At 39.0% G+C, this 16,303-nt stretch overlaps 1 protein-coding gene across 1 annotated transcript in view; it reads right to left on the bottom strand.

Moving 5' to 3' along the window:
- ZFPM2 (zinc finger protein, FOG family member 2) overlaps window positions 1-16,303 on the bottom strand; it is a 499,657-nt gene that overhangs the window by 244,892 nt on the left and 238,462 nt on the right. The gene's annotated exons all lie outside the window — the stretch shown is intronic.

Here is a 16,303-nt window from a genome sequence, read left to right as displayed (position 1 = left end):
ACCAACAGCTGACTCTTTGTGTGTGTTTGGTCTACAAGCACAATATTCTCAGGATTCATATAACAAGAATTGATTATGTTCATCTCAACTGATCTTGGTATCCTGGGAGAATAATAAAACTTGTCCTTTTAACTGTATTCACATTTAGTCCAATTTCTTTCTTGAGTTTTGCACACTTGTCTACTGTAGGGCTTTCCCAGGCAGCTCAGTGGGTAAAGAATCCACCTGCAATGCAGGAGACGCAGGCAGACCTCGATTTCCATCCCCGTATTAGGAAGATCCCCTGGAGGAGGGCATGGCAGCCCACTCCAATATTCTCGCCTGGAGAATATTGCTCCTTGCATGGACAGAGGAGCCTGGTGGGTTACAGTCCGTAGCATTGCAAAGGGTCAGATCTGACTGAAGTGACTGAGCATACATGCACACACGTCTACTGTAGTCAATTCTATTCAGTAAATAAGAACCAGAAATGAGAATACACCTTCAAAAAGCACTGATACAATGTAAAATCAGACAGGAAACATTAGGACCATAGCTCAGAGTTAAAATTCCTACATTTGGTCACCAATGTAAGGAAAACATTGCAATTAAAGATATATATGAAGTGAAGTGAAGTGAAAGTTGCTCAGTTGCTTCCGACTCTTTGCAACCCCATGGACTATATACAGTCCGTGGAATTCTCCTGGCCGGAATAATGCAGTGGGTAGCCTTTCCCTTCTCCAGGGGATGCTCCCAACCCAGGGATCGAACCAAGGTCTCCTGCATTGCAGGCAGATTCTTTACCAGCTGAGTCACCAGGTAAGCCCAAGAAAACAGGAGTGGGTTGCCATTTCCTACTCCAGAGGGTCTTCCTGAACCAGGGATTGAACCTGCATCTCTTGTGTCTCCTGCAATGGCAGGCGGATTCTTTACCACTGTGCCACCTGGGCTTCCTAAAAAGATATATACCTTGGGCCATAACTCTACTACAGTGATACAAGACTTTTGTGAACAACATGGAGAGTTGTTTTTTTTTTAAGTGCTTGGCAATTTCCAGAAGTTACTACTAGTTTCAGTGGATAGGACAACTACATGTGCAAACAGTGGAGGTGTATGTTTTCCCAAATAAAAAAATAACATTCAATCAAAGTCATTATGCTTTTATATTTGGTACTTTAGGCAAGACTTTATGCTACAAGTTTGGACAAAAACCCTTCAAAAACAGGCAGTTTATGTTGATATTCTCCTTTATTCCTTCCCAATTATTAGTTTGCAATCATTATATAGAAATAGGAAATAAAGACAGTATTCAATGGCATACAGTAGGGATCAATCAAATGCTCACTTAAGAAATAAATGAATGGATTAATAAAAAAATATATAAATGAAGCCTTCAAAACATCAAAGAATGGCCATTAAACCTAAACATTGTTTGGGATAAATAAATAAAAAAAATCTCAATCAGGCACTGGAGACTTTCTCTTTAAGTAATTAAATCTATGACATTCATGTTCTGGGATTATTTCCATACTATATTATTACACTAAATTTTTTAATATTTCAAAATATTAATCATAATAATATAATTTGTTATTTTTAAAATAGAATTTTATCTCAACCTGTTCAAGGCCAGGCCTGAAAATGGAAGAAATGGAATAGGAAAAAATATGAATGTTAACCTATATATTATAGATAGCTAAGGAAAGTTCTAAATAGAACAGAATATAGTCACTTGCATCACTCAGTATGACACTGGGATCTAAAAAGATATTATACAAATCAACTTACTACAAAACAAAAAGACTCACAGACTTAGAGAATGAAGTTACAGTTGCAAGGGGGTGAGGGGGAGAAGGATGTGAGATTTTAGGATAAACACGTTATTACACAGTTCTATATTTGAAATGGATAACCAACAAGGAACCACTCTAAAGCACATGGAACTCTGTTCAATGTTATGTGGCAGCCTAGATGGGAGGGGAACTTGAGCGAGAATGGATACATATATGTCTGGCTGAATCCTTTAGCTGTTAACCTGAAACTATCACAACGTTGTTAACTGGCTTAATTTGTATACCTTAATACAAAATAAAATGTTTTTAAAAATCAGAATGAATTCAGTAATTACACTTTGCAAATCATAAATAAGTCATGGTAGGTGATATGAAATATTTGCTTTAATTTGACCTTAGTTTCCCATCAAGTTAATAACTAAATTTAAATACATAGCTTTAATCTTGATGCTTTTAAAAGCAACACCATAGGAAAAGAGTTTTCAAATTATAATTTTCTCCAAATAAATGCCTAGGAGTGGAATCACTGAATCTTATAGTAACATTATTTTTGGTTCTTTAAGGGACACCTATACTATTTTCCATAGCTGCTGCACCAATTTACATTCTCACTAGTAGTGTGTGTTGCTGTGTGCACTCAGTAATGTCCGACTCTCTGCAACCCTATGGACTGCAGACGGCTCCTCTGCAGGACTGCAGAGGACTCCTCCAGGCTCCTCTGTCCATGGGTTTTCCAGGCAAGAATACTGGAGTGGGTTGCTATTTCCTTCTCCAACCACCAGTAGTGTAGGAGGGTTCCTTTTCCCCAAAAAACTAAAATTCAAAAAGATACATGCACGCCATTGTTCACTGTGCTAAGTCGCTTCAGTCATTTCTGACTCTCTGTGACCCTATGGGCCATAGCCCGCCAGGCTTTTCTGTCCATTAGATTTCCCAGGCAAGAATACTAGAGTGAGTTGCCATTTCCTTTTCCAGGGGATCCTCCCGACTCAGGAACTGAACCTGCATCTCTTACATCTTCTGCACTGTCAGCCGGTTTCTTTACCACTAGCACCAGCAGTACTGTTTACAACACCCAAGATGTGGAAGCAACCTCAGTATCCACAGACAGACAAATGAGTAAGGAAGATGTGGTACATACATACAATGGAATATTACTCAGCCATAAAAAAGAATGAAATAACATTATTTGCAGTAACATGAATAGATCTAGAGAATATCATACTAAGTGAAGTGTCAGGCAAATATCATATAATATTGCTTGTATGTGGAATCTTAGAACCGATACAAATAAATTTATGTAGAAAACAGAAATAGACTCACAGACATAGAAAACAGATTTATGGTTACCAAAGGGGAAAGAAAGAAGAGGGATAAATTAGGAGTTGGAGATTAAAATCACACTACTAACATGTATATATGGAATCTAAAAATATGGTACTGATGAACCTATTTGCAGAGCAGGAATAGAGACCCGGATGTAGAGAATATACTTAAGGACACAGAGGGGGAAGGAGAGGGTGGGACAAATTGAGAGAGTTGCAGGGAAAGGTATATATTACCATATGTAAATAGATAGCTAGTGGGAAGTTGCCATGTAACACAAGGAGCTTAGTCTGATGCTCTGTGATGACTCAGAGGGGTGAAACTGGGGGTGGGTGGGATGGGAGCGAGGTTCTACAAGGAGGGTTACAAGTATGCGTGTGTGCATGTTAAGTCACTTCAGTCCTTTGAGACCCTATGGACTGTAGCCCTCCAGGCTCCTCTGTCGATGGGATTTTCCAGGCAGGAATACTGGAGTGGGTTGCCATGCCCTCCTCCAGGGGATCCTCCTGACCCAGGGGTCAGACCTGCAGTTCTTAAGTTTCCTGCATTAGCAGGTGGGTTCTTCACCACAAGTGCCAGCTGGGAAGCCTTCATATAAGTACACTTGTAGCTGATTCACTTTGTTTGATGGCAGACACCAACAACATTTTAAAGTAATTATCCTTCAATTAGAAAGAAACAAGAACACTATTATATATATATATAACAGATAATCAACAAGGATCTACTATTGTATAGCAGAGGGGACTGTACTCAGTATCTTGTAGTAACCTATTGTGGAAAAGACTAAAAACGAATACACACACACACAAATATATATATATATATATATATATATATATATATATATATATATATATAAAACTGAATCATTTTGCTGTATATCTAACACTGACCCAACACTGTAAATCAATTATATTTCAATAATTTTTTAAATGAAAGCAATACCATCAACCTGAATTCAATATCTTATTTATCTACTTTGTATTACCTCCTTTTAATAGTTACAAGACAGACATCCTTTTCCATGCTTTTGCCGCTCAGCCCCAAAACCAGAATAATATATATAAACAACAATCCACTAAAATATTGTGTAATGGTTAAATTTTGTCCATTATGAACATAAATGTATCTGTATCTGAATGATGAAGATGTACTGGAAATAAGAATTCCATGTTCAACATAAAAATTTAAATTCAAGAACTAAACCACCATCCTTCCTTCTCATGCATCCATCCTTTCTCATTTGTCAATTACAATAAAAATGGAAGTACTCATTAAACTTATTAAAGGAAGACAGACATACAGTTCCCTTGTTTTTCATTCTTATGTATCAGTAGCTAAAGATGATCTGTAATGAGGCAAATGGACCCAAAAAGATTCAGTAAGTCTGAGCTTCTTAAATATTGCTTTATAAATAAAAACTTGCTTTAAATAACATATTACTGCTTAAAAGTATCGAACTCCGAAGCCTACCTGGAGTTCAGGAAATATGGAACAATAATAACTTGTTTTCTGCATGCAGAATGACAAACCCATTTCTGAGATTTTCCCCTGAAAATATATTTCAAACTCATACAAACCTTTTGATTAATGAGTTGAAATCAGAGACTTGTATAGGAAATCCTCAAAGATAGAGCGTAGCCAACAATCTGTTATGACATCAAAAAGGGCTCAGTGGGAGATATCCCTTATCATATGCCTGCATTTTCACATTGATAATGCAGTTATTTAAATTTTGGAGATAACTTTTCTATTTGAAAAGAACCTGTTTAATTTCTATCTGATAGTTCTTATTTTTCAATCATACTTAACATTTTAAACAATTTCCTTACAATTTACCCTTTAAAGACAAAATACTTTTTAATCTTTCAGCTAAGAATATTATTTTCTGCATAAAAATAATGCCTAAATAATTTGTTGTTTTTACATACTAAAAAAAAAATGTCATGTCATGTTTCAAGTGATACCAGAGGAATCATGAAAATCTTTGAAAACCCTTTAAAAATGTAATTCATCCTCTCTTTCTTCCACTGACATTTTTCATTTGAAAAGGGTTCAGACTCAGTCAAACAGTGACTTCTTATCTATACCTGTGGATTTACAAGTAGGTCTGTCTTTTAATGGATTAAGAACTACAAACTTAGGGCAAATCATGAAGTGATACCCAAATATCTCCAGTTTCCGAGGTGTCTTTGACTATGCATTAAAATATTAAGCAGGACAAAAATAGGTTTATCAGCTCTTAAAGAGGGCTATAACAGAAAGTCCAGCAACTGTTCAAGCTCTCAAGTCAATCTCTTCAACTTTGTTAGACAAACAGACAGATCTCAGGCAAATCTGTCTCCTGTCTAGTCTATCAAGATGTTAGACATTATTTTGAGGTTTGTGAAATTCTTTCTGCTTCTGAAACAGTTAAATAAAAATATTCATTTATTCAGAGCAGCTTTTCAGAAAACTGGGCTTCCCTTGTAGCTCAGTTGGTAAAGAATCTAAATGCAGTACAGGAGACCTGGGTTTGATCCCTGGGTTGGGAAGATCCCCTGGAGAAGGAAATGGCAACCCACTCCAGTACCCTTGCTTGGAAAATCTCATGGACACAGGAGCCTGGTGGGCTGCAGTCCATGGGGTTGCAAAGAGTTGGGCACGACTGAGTGACTAACACTTACTTTCAGAAAACTGCAAGTACATTGTGAAATAATTAGCATTTATACACTATCGTGCCTACATAGTTTAATGATAGCAACAGAAATATGATGGAAGCTTTATTTCATTTAGCACACATGTTGCTTTTGAGTATAATATTTTTAATTTTTTCAAAGACTAATAAGAGTCATGAAATAGAGGAAATACCATATACTACAATAAGATTATATTTTAGTTCCTCCATCAAATAGTCAGCTGATGGCCATGAATAAATTCTATGTTTTCTGAACCTTTGGTTTGTCATTGTTAAAGGGGTTTGTCACTTCCTACTTAATACAGTGTCCATGACACCATGATTTTCTTTCTCCAGATGTAATATATTATGAGAGGTAGAAAGAACACTGAGATGGTGGGCCAAAGACTCAGGTCTTAGAACTAGCTTATCATAAAATGAATGTTTGATTTGAAAAGATGAGAGATTTCAAAATAAAGAAAGCAAAGTTCCCTTTTCATTGGATTTGCTTACTCATTCTTTTTTTGCATCCATTCCTTAGTTTATTCATTCATTTATTCTACTAATATTTATTAGTTACACTCAGGCATAAAGCAACAAACAAAACAAACTTGGAGCCTGGATAAATTTGAGGAAATGTAATCCATAAGGTTTAGGAAGTTGAAGCCATAGGATTTAGTATTATTTTTAGATTTTAGGGTATTTCTTTATGGCTGCTCCAGCAAAGTGCAGCCACCACTCCTTACCTTGGATGAGGGGTATCTCCTCTTGTAAAGCCATAAAGAGATACCCCACGTCCAAAGTAAGAGAAACCCAAGTAAGAGGGTAGGTGTTGTCAGAGGGCATCAAAGGGCAGACACTGAAACCATAATCACAGAAAACTAGCCAATCTGATCACAGAACCATAGTCTTGTCTAACTCAATGCAACTAAGCCATGCCGTGTGGGGCCACCCAAGACGGACGGGTCATGGTGGAGAGGACTGACAGAATGTGGTCCACTGGAGAAGGGAATGGCAAACCACTTCAGTATTCTTGCCTTGAGAACCCCATGAACAGTATGAAAATGCAAAATGATAGGATACTGAAAGAGGAACTCCCCAGGTCGGTAGGTGCCCAATATACTACTGGAGATCGGTAGAGAAATAACTCCAGAAAGAATGAAGGGACGGAGCCAAAGCAAAAACAATACTCACTTGTGGATGTGACTGGTGATAGAAGAAAGGTCCGATGCTGTAAAGAGCAATATTGCATAGGAACCTGGAATGTTAGGTCCATGAATCAAGGCAAATTGGAAGTGGTCAAACAGGAAATGGCCAGAGTGAATGTCAACATTCTAGGAATCAGCGAACTAAAATGGACTGGAATGGGTGAATTTAACTCAGATGACCATTATATCTACTACTGTGGGCAGGAATCCCTTAGAAGAAATGGAGTAGCCATCATGGTCAACAAAAGAGTCCGAAATGCAGTACTTGGATGCAATCTCAAAAATGACAGAATGATCTCTGTTTGTTTCCAAGGCAAACCATACAATATCATGGTAATCCAAGTCTATGCTCCAACCAGTAATGCTGAAGAAGCTGAAGTAGAACGGTTCTATGAAGACCTACAAGACCTTTTATAACTAACACCCAAAAAAGATGTCCTTTTCATTATAGGGGACTGGAATGCAAAAGTAGGAAGTCAAGAAATACTTGGAGTAACAGGCAAATTTGGCCTTGGAGTACGGAATGAAGCAGGGCAAAGGCTAATAGAGTTTTGCCAAGAGAATGCACTGGTCATAGCAAACACCCTCTTCCAACAACACAAGAGAAGACTCTACACATGGACATCACCAGATGGTCGATACTGAAGTCAGATTGATTGTATTCTTTGCAGCCAAAGATGGAGAAGCTCTATACAGCCAGAAAAACAAGACCGGGAGCTGACTGTGGCTCAGATCATGAACTCCTTATTGCCAAATTCAGACTTAAACTGAAGAAAGTAGGGAAAACCACTAGACCATTCAGGTATGACCTAAATCAAATCCCTTATGAATATATAGTGGAAGTGAGAAATAGATTTAAGGGCCTAGATCTGATAGACAGAGGGCCTGAGGAACTATAGATGGAGGTTCGTGACACTGCACAGGAGACAGGGATCAAGACCATCCCCATGGAAAAGAAACGCCAAACGGCAAAATGGTTGTCTGAGGAGGCCTTACAAATAACTGTGAAAAGAAGAGAAGTGAAAAGGAAAGATATTCCCATTTGAATGCAGAGTTCCAAAGAATAGCAAGGAGAGATAAGAAAGCCTTCCTCAGTGATCAATGCAAAGAAATAGAGGAAATCAACAGAATGGGAAAGACTGGAGATCTCTTCAAGAAGATTAGAGATACCAAGGGAACATTTCATGCAAAGATGGGTTCAATAAAGGACAGAAATAGTTCGGACCTAACAGAAGCAGAAGATATTAAGAAGAGGTGGCAAGAATACACAGAAGAACTGTACAAAAAAGATTTTCACGACCCAGATAATCATGATGGTGTGATTGCTCACCTAGAGCCAGACATCCTAAAATGTGAAGTCAAGTGGGCCTTGGAAAGCATCACTATGAACAATGCTGGTGGAGGTGATGGAATTCCAGTTGAGCTCTTTCAAATCCTGAAAGATGATGCTGTGAAAGTGCTGCACTCAATATGCCAGCAAATTTGGAAAACTCAGCAGTGGTCACAGGACTGGAAAATGTCAGTTTTCATTCCAATCCCAAAGAAAGGCAATCCCAAAGAATGCTCAAACTACTGCACAATTGTACTCATCTCACACGCTAGTAAAGTAATGCTCAAACTTCTCCAAGCCAGGCTTCAGCAATACGTGAACCATTAACTTACAGATGTTCAAACTGGTTTTAGAAAAGGTAGAGGAACCAGAGATCAAATTGCCAACATCTGCTGGATCATCGAAAAAGTAAGAGAGTTTCAGAAAAACATCTATTTCTGCTTTATTGACTAGGCCAAAGCCTTCAACTGTGTGGATCACAATAAACTGTGGAAAATTCTGAAAGAGATGGGTATAGCAGACCACCTGACCTGCCTCTTGAGAAAACTGTATGCAGGTCAGGAAGCAACAGTTAGAACTGGACATGGACCAACAGACTGGTTCCAAATAGGAAAAGGAGTACATCAAGGCCATATACTGTCATCCTGCTTATTTAACTTCTATGCGGAGTACATTATGAGAAACGCTGAGCTGCAGGAAACACAAGCTGGAAACAAGATTGTCGGGAGAAATATCATAACCTCAGATATGCAGATGACACCACCCTTATGGCAGAAAGTGAAGAGGAACTAAAAAGCCTCTTGATGCAAATGAAAGAGGAGAGTGAAAAAGGTGGCTTAAAGTTCAACATTCAGAAAACTAAATCATAGCATCTGGTCCCATCACTTCATGGGAAATAAATGGGGAGACAGTGGAAACAGTGGCTGACTATTTTTGGGGGCTCCAAAATCACTGCAGATGGTGACTGCAGCCATGAAATTAAAAGTCACTTATTCCTTGGAAGGAAAGTTATGACCAACCTAGATAGCATGTTAAAAAGCAGAGACATTACTTTGCCAACAAAGTAATGTCTAGTCAAGGCTATGGTTTTTCCAGTGGTCATGTATGGATGTGAGAGTTGGACTGTGAAGAAAGTTGAGTGCTGAAAAACTGATGCTTTCAAACTGTGGTGTTGGAGAAGACTCTTGAGAGTCCCTGGGACTTCAAGGAGATCCAACCAGTCCATCATAAAGGAGATCAATCCTGGGTGTTCCCTGGAAGAACTGATGCTGAAGCTGAAACTCCAGTACTTTGGCCACTTGATGCGAAGACTTGACTCATTTGAAAAGACCCTGATGCTGGGAGGGATTGGGGGCGGGAGGAGGAGGGGATGACAGACGATGAGATGGCTGGATGGCATCACCGACTCTATGGACATGGGTTTGAATTAACTCCGGGAGTTGGTGATGGACAGGGAGACCTGGTGTGCTGCGATTCATGGGGTCGCAAAGAGTCGGACATGACTGAGCAACTGAACTGAACTTAGATTTTAGGAATAAGGAAAGGAAAAATCCAGCAATGATGTTCTGGGTATCTGGCAGGAGCAAATGGGTCAATGGCCATATACCTATTGAGATAAGGCACACAGGAAAAAAAAAAAAAAAAAAGGATTTAAGGTTAAGATGATGATTTATAGCTTGGAAATATTGGGGCCAAAGTGACTTTGTAAGGAAGACAAGAGGTGATTTGGGATGGGTAGGTGGCCAAGCCTGTGATTTGGAAGCAAGGTCTTGACTAGAGTGATAAATGGCATTTATTCATTAAGACCAAATTGTATATGATAATAAAATTCATAGAATTGTTGATCCAGAAGAGAGTGTAACATGATAAAACAATAAGATTGAGGGTAGAGTTCCAAGAATTTTCAAAAGGCAGAGTAATGGAGGAGCAGGCACAGAATATTTAAGAGAAGTGTTAGAAAACAGAAAATAGGGAAGAAACTGGGCATGTTACCATAGCATCCAATGGGTTGATTGAGCATTTAAGGGAGGAAGGATCAATCAAGTAACCTGAAAATTTATGTAAGTAAGAAAAGGACTGGGAAAATTCCTTTTGATGAGATGGAGACCATGGGTGTCTGGGATGAAAGGAGTGTTTTAGAATAGGAGGCCAGCACATGGATCAGAGTAGGTTCAAAATCAAATTGGAAAAAAGTGGAACAAGTTATGTGATCCTGAGAAAGTCCCTAACCCTCTGAACTTCAGTTTCTTCAAACCAAAAAGTAATTACAATATCTTTCTCATATGGTTGCTGTGAGGATTCACTCAGATAACATGTAAAGTACCTAATAAACATTTACTATTTCACCACAGAGAAGATGCAGCATTTCTAAGAGCCTGTCCACATACTTTCAGGATCACATCTAACCATTCAGGGCCTGTGGTCACACTCCTTCTTTAACACCTCTATCCAAAACATTCTCCATATCCTGATGTTTACCTTTCTTTAAAATATCTCCTGGATTCACATTCCTTATCAGCATTTCCCAGTTTTGTTTGTTTGTTTGTTTGTTTTCTATCAATTCTGATGGAGATGACTGACCAGCCTCAGTTCACTCTGCAGCTCTGATTTGGGCTCCAAATCCTTGCCAAGATAAACTTAGTTAAACTCCACTTTCATCACATTATTCATTTGTGCAAGTCCCTTCACTGCTTCCTTTAGACCATGCAACTTGAACATCTATGCCTGAATCCTAATACCACAACAGCATTGCTCCATAGACTCTGCCTGACTGCCTATTTGCTCTCCAGAATTTCTTCTTCTCTCCATTCAAATAACCCTTCCTAATCACACCTTCCGCCTCATCTAGCTTAACTCCGACACCTTCCTGAGACTTGTTGTGGTTACCTGGCAGACCCAATATCATCCTGGCTGCCCTGATACATCCTACTAATGTTGCAAGATTAAAGTTATTCTCTTTCACTAAACAATTCTGAACTGTAAAATAAACTGAATTCTCCTCTCCTAATTCTCCCGTAACATTTACAGTCCACACAGTTTTGCATTTAATTATCCCCTAGTGGTTACCCTTTGATAACTCCTTTCACCTCAACAGGATTATATGCATCTTGAACTACAGATGTATTTTTTATTTCTGTTTATTCTATGGCAATTAATATAGTTTGTGATGCAATAATTGTGAAATACAAACTGAACATCATGGATTGGATGAGAATTTTCATAAGTTCATAGACCTAATTGTACTACAGTTAAAAGTTGATTTTAAAGACAAAAAAAAGTTGTCTTAATATATGTCTATTCTTTGTATTACAACAACCATACATTTCATTTGTTCAATATTTTATTGTACTAACTACATTACCTCGTGTGTGAAACATGGAGCAGGACAAAAAATAAAGATTTCTTTTTTTCTGCCCAGTTCATATTTTTGTAGCTACTCTTCAAAAAGAAGCCCACATTTTAAAATTATATTTTTAACATGCTGGGTAAGTTCACACAAAATATTTGAGACACATAGGATGGACTAATCAATTTTGGTAAAAGATAATATTGTTAGTGCTGAGGGCTGTTTCTCTTATCTTCTTGATAATGCATACTTTTAAAAGTCTGTGATTACTCAAAGACTTATGATAGCTTCACTTAAAAAAAAAAAGCCCTAAGTCAGAAATCACTACCAAACATACTGCAGCTTTTAAGATATCTACCCACTTTTTTTTTTTTTGTCCAAATAAAAGAAATTTACTGTGGAAAGAAAACTTAAAATCAAGAGAGATACCCTCAAATCTTTCTTCATTGAAGGTGCTATCAAGTCAATGCTTTCTTTTTAATAGAGTCCTTTTGATGCCTCATTAAAGAGCAAAGTATATGAAAACTGTAGCATACCAAAGGGGAACAGACAAGATGTGGATATTTTAGCATAATTATCAGCAATCATGCTTCAACTGAATTCAGCATTAAGTTGATGGTGTAAATGTATATGGTATTTATGGGACATCCCTTAACTCCAGGCTCAGATTTCATAGAAGAACATGGTTGCAAGTAAATGAGATGACAGAAGATCCTATTTCATTTGCTGAAAATAAACTTTGGATTGATTTGAACTTGGTTTTAAATATAAAACCAAATTTTAAAGCAGACCACATGAATTAGCTCATAATGTTTATCAGGCCTTACTACAGCACAAGGCTATAGCGTCAGAACCCATATTTATATTTTCTTCATGGTTGGGAAACATTATACATCATGGTATCAAACATGGACAGCCCTGAAGTCATGCTGAGTTCAAAAAGCGCTCAAAGATTCTAAAAATCTCAAAACATTTTCAAAGTCAGCCAAGGTGGCTGAAGTATGGCAGAGCTCTTGCTATTTTATGGTTTAACCATTTGACAACTGCCCGCCAGATACATAAGAGGGTTAGACGGTCATTTCACTGCTGATTATCTTCACAGCCAAACTGCAGTCTTGCCACTCTGTGTGTTTCCTCAGGCATTAATAACAGAATGTTTCATCTGCATTCTAAGACAAATAGTGCCATTTATACTATCCTCCGTTGATCCATCTCAAAGCATGGTTTGGCACAGGAAATGATGCTTCCTGGTTAACGGCTACAAATCGCCTTATAGGGATACCTTTTCTAATTTTCCTTCTCGATTTTTGAGTCATACAGTCATAACACACACTAAACTACAGTTTTGAACATAAACTTGAAATACGACTTTCCCTATTCAAGTACTCCAGTCAAACCCTGATAAATCAGGCTGGCCAAGCCGTGATCTTATCCCTTCTGACTCTTTAATAAATCGAACCTTGTAACTTCGTACTGTTGGAAGTTGTCACTAAATGAAATTGTGACCTTATCCGGCGCATGAACTTATCCTGCTGACAACTACATTTATTGTGTGGATAAGAAAGGAAAAAAAGAAGAGAAAAGAATAAAGGAAAAAAATGAGATATTTGATAATTCTGATCTTAGCCATATGTAACTCTAACAGATGGGATCTTTTTGATGTTCCATTAATGATTTGCCAAAGATGAGTCTCTACTTAGAGAAAAATGCTCACCCTAGGTAAGTGCTAGGGGCAGTGCAGATGGTATTAGAAGTGCATGAAGAGGTACTAGGTGACAGTGGGGAATCAGAAGCTATTAGTGTAACACAAAGAGCCCTGAATGAGCTTGTAATTGCACTGGAGAAGATAACATAATGGCGGTGGCAAAATAGAAGCATTCTCTTTTCATGCAATGCATTCAGTACCTAAAACTAAAACAAGACGCTGGAATTGTCTGAAACGCAGCAAAGTTAATTCACTGCATTTCTTAAGAATACAAAACACACCCTTTGGCTACAGTTTCTAAAAACTCATAGAAATCAACGTGTATAGCATTAAGAAGCAAATTTGCATGCATATGCTACCAGATACAGGCATGTATTTAGTAAATACAGGAACCTTTTACTTTCCTATTCTAGCTGGCGTTAAGGATTCATTCTGACGCTATTATATGTCTGAATATTCTATCTTAAGACCCACTGGAACCTACAAATTATCATCTTTGAGATAGATAAAAAGAGATAAAATATGGTTCTAGGCAGTAATATGACTTGTAATAAAGTACACAATTCAAGATGCTTTTAAAAACAAAACTGGGATCTGGAATAACTAAGAAACCTCTACCTGCCTCTTCACATATAAAAATAAGTTTCATACACAGAGACCACGTTCAAGACTGGGAGAAAGAAACTGCTGTATTCTGCCCTTTGTTCTATGGTGTATTTATATGAAGCAAAACCTAGCTCATCCCAGGTGTCTGAAACCATTCACCTGGAGTGTGACTAACTCTTGCAAATGTTTGGAAAAGTCACTGGAAGGAAGAGCTGCAATTTCTGGACATTGTTCAGCTGCTGAAAGGGGCGGGGGGGGGGGGAGTTGGCACGCTTTCGCTCAAGAAACCTGGCACAGTAGGCTTCTTCGCTGCCAGAACACCCTCTGACCTTTCATACACCACTCCTTGTCGCAGTCCGACCCACCACCACTTCCTGATTCAAATCCTGAGACACAGAGGGAGGGTATGCTTTGGGAGGTACAGTTAGGGAGGAACAGCCTTGGTTGTGAGAGGTCTGGGTGAGCAGACGCAGGAAACAGCAGCGGAGGAGCAGAAGTCAGAAGTCTCTATCGGCAGGGGGTCCGTAGAAGGGTCAGGGCCTGCAGAGTGCTGGTCAGAGGGGCATGTTTTCTCCAAGAGGACAAACTCTAATGGAGAAACTTTGGGCAAATATCAACCGCAAGCTCCTATTCGACAAAAAAGCAGCCAGGAATAGCTTTTAAAGCATATTTAATATAGAACACCGGTGGACCTCATTGTGATTCCTGGGTCAGGAAGATCCCCTGGAGAAAGGATAGGCCACCCACTCCATTATTCTTGGGCTTCCCTGGTGGCTCAGATGGTAAAGAGTCCACCTGCAATGCGGGAGACCTGGGTTCGATCCCTGGGTTGGGAAGATCCCCTGGAGGAGGACATGGCAACCCGCTCCAGTATTCTTGCCTGGAGAATCCCCAGGGACAGAGGAGCCAGGCTGGTGACAGTTCATGGGGTCGAAAAGAGTCAGATGCGACTAAGCAAAGCACAGACCTCATTGATATTTAAGGTTCTAAATCTTAGGCAACATTTATTTTGTCTGTCAAAATTTCATGTTTTCTCATAGTTACGTTTATTAATTTAGAAGAAGATATTTGGCCCACAATGGAACTTTTCCCAGTCCTTGCTGATACTTGAAGATCACTGCCTTGTGAGGTACACGGGAGCCAACTGGATGGCTCACTGGTAAAGAATCCGCCTGCCAATGCAGGAGACTCAGACTCAGGATCAATCCTTGGGTGGGGAAGGTCCCCTTGAGCAGGAAATGGCAACCCTCCCCACTCCAGCATTCTTGCCTGGGAAATTCCATGGACAGAAGAACCTGTGTGGGCAACAGTCCAAAAGATCATAAAGAATCAAACATGAATGAGTGACTGAGCATGCCTTATGAGGCATGCTGACATCTACTAATCCAGATACCAGACCATGGAATACCAGACCACCTGACTTGCCTCTTGAGAACTCTGTATGCAGGTCAGGAAACAACAGCTAGAACATGGAACAACAGACTGGTTCCAAATTGGAAAAGGAGTACGGCAAGGCTGTATATTGTCACCCTGCTTATTTAATTTATATATAGATTACATCAGGGCTGGAAGAAGCACAAGTTGGAATCAAGATTGCCGGGAGAAATATCAATAACCTCAGATATGCAGATGACACCACATTTATGGCAGAAAGCGAATAAGAATGAAAGAGCCTCTTGAAAGTGAAAGAGGAGAGTGAAAAAGTTGGCTTAAAACTCAACATTCAGAAAACTAAGATCATGGCATCTGTTCCGTCACTTCATGGGAAAGAGATGGGGAAACAGTGGAAACAGTGACAGACTATTTTCTTGGGCTCCAAAATCACTGCAGATGGTGATTGCAGCCATGAAACTAAAAGACACTTACTCCTTGGAAGGAAAGTTATGACCAACCTAGATAGCATATTAAAAAGCAGAGACATTACTTTGCCGACAAAGGTCCATCTAGCCAAAGCTATGGTTTTTCCAGTGGTCATGTATGGATGTGAGAGCTGGACTATAAAGAAAATTGAGCACTGAAGAATCGATGCTTTTGAACTGTGGTGCTGGAGAAGACTCTTAAGAGTCCCTGGGACTGCAAGGAGATCCAACCAGTCCATCCTAAAGGAAATCAGTCCTGAATATTCATTGGAAGGACTGATGCTGAGGCTGAAATTCCAATACTTTGGCCACCTGTTGCAAAGAACTGACCCATTTGAAAAGACCCTAATGCTGGGAAAGATTGAAGGCAGGAGGAGAAGGGGATGACAGAGAATGAGATGGCTGGATGGCATCACTGACTCAATGGACATGATTTTGAATAAACTCTGGGTGTTGGTAACGGACAGGGAGGCCTGGTGTGTTACAGTCCAT

This window comes from Muntiacus reevesi, chromosome 12, assembly GCF_963930625.1.
Source record: "Muntiacus reevesi chromosome 12, mMunRee1.1, whole genome shotgun sequence".
Taxonomy (NCBI): Eukaryota; Metazoa; Chordata; class Mammalia; order Artiodactyla; family Cervidae; genus Muntiacus; species Muntiacus reevesi.
Note: the sequence above shows the minus strand (reverse complement) of the source record. Positions and strands in the feature narration are given on the sequence as shown.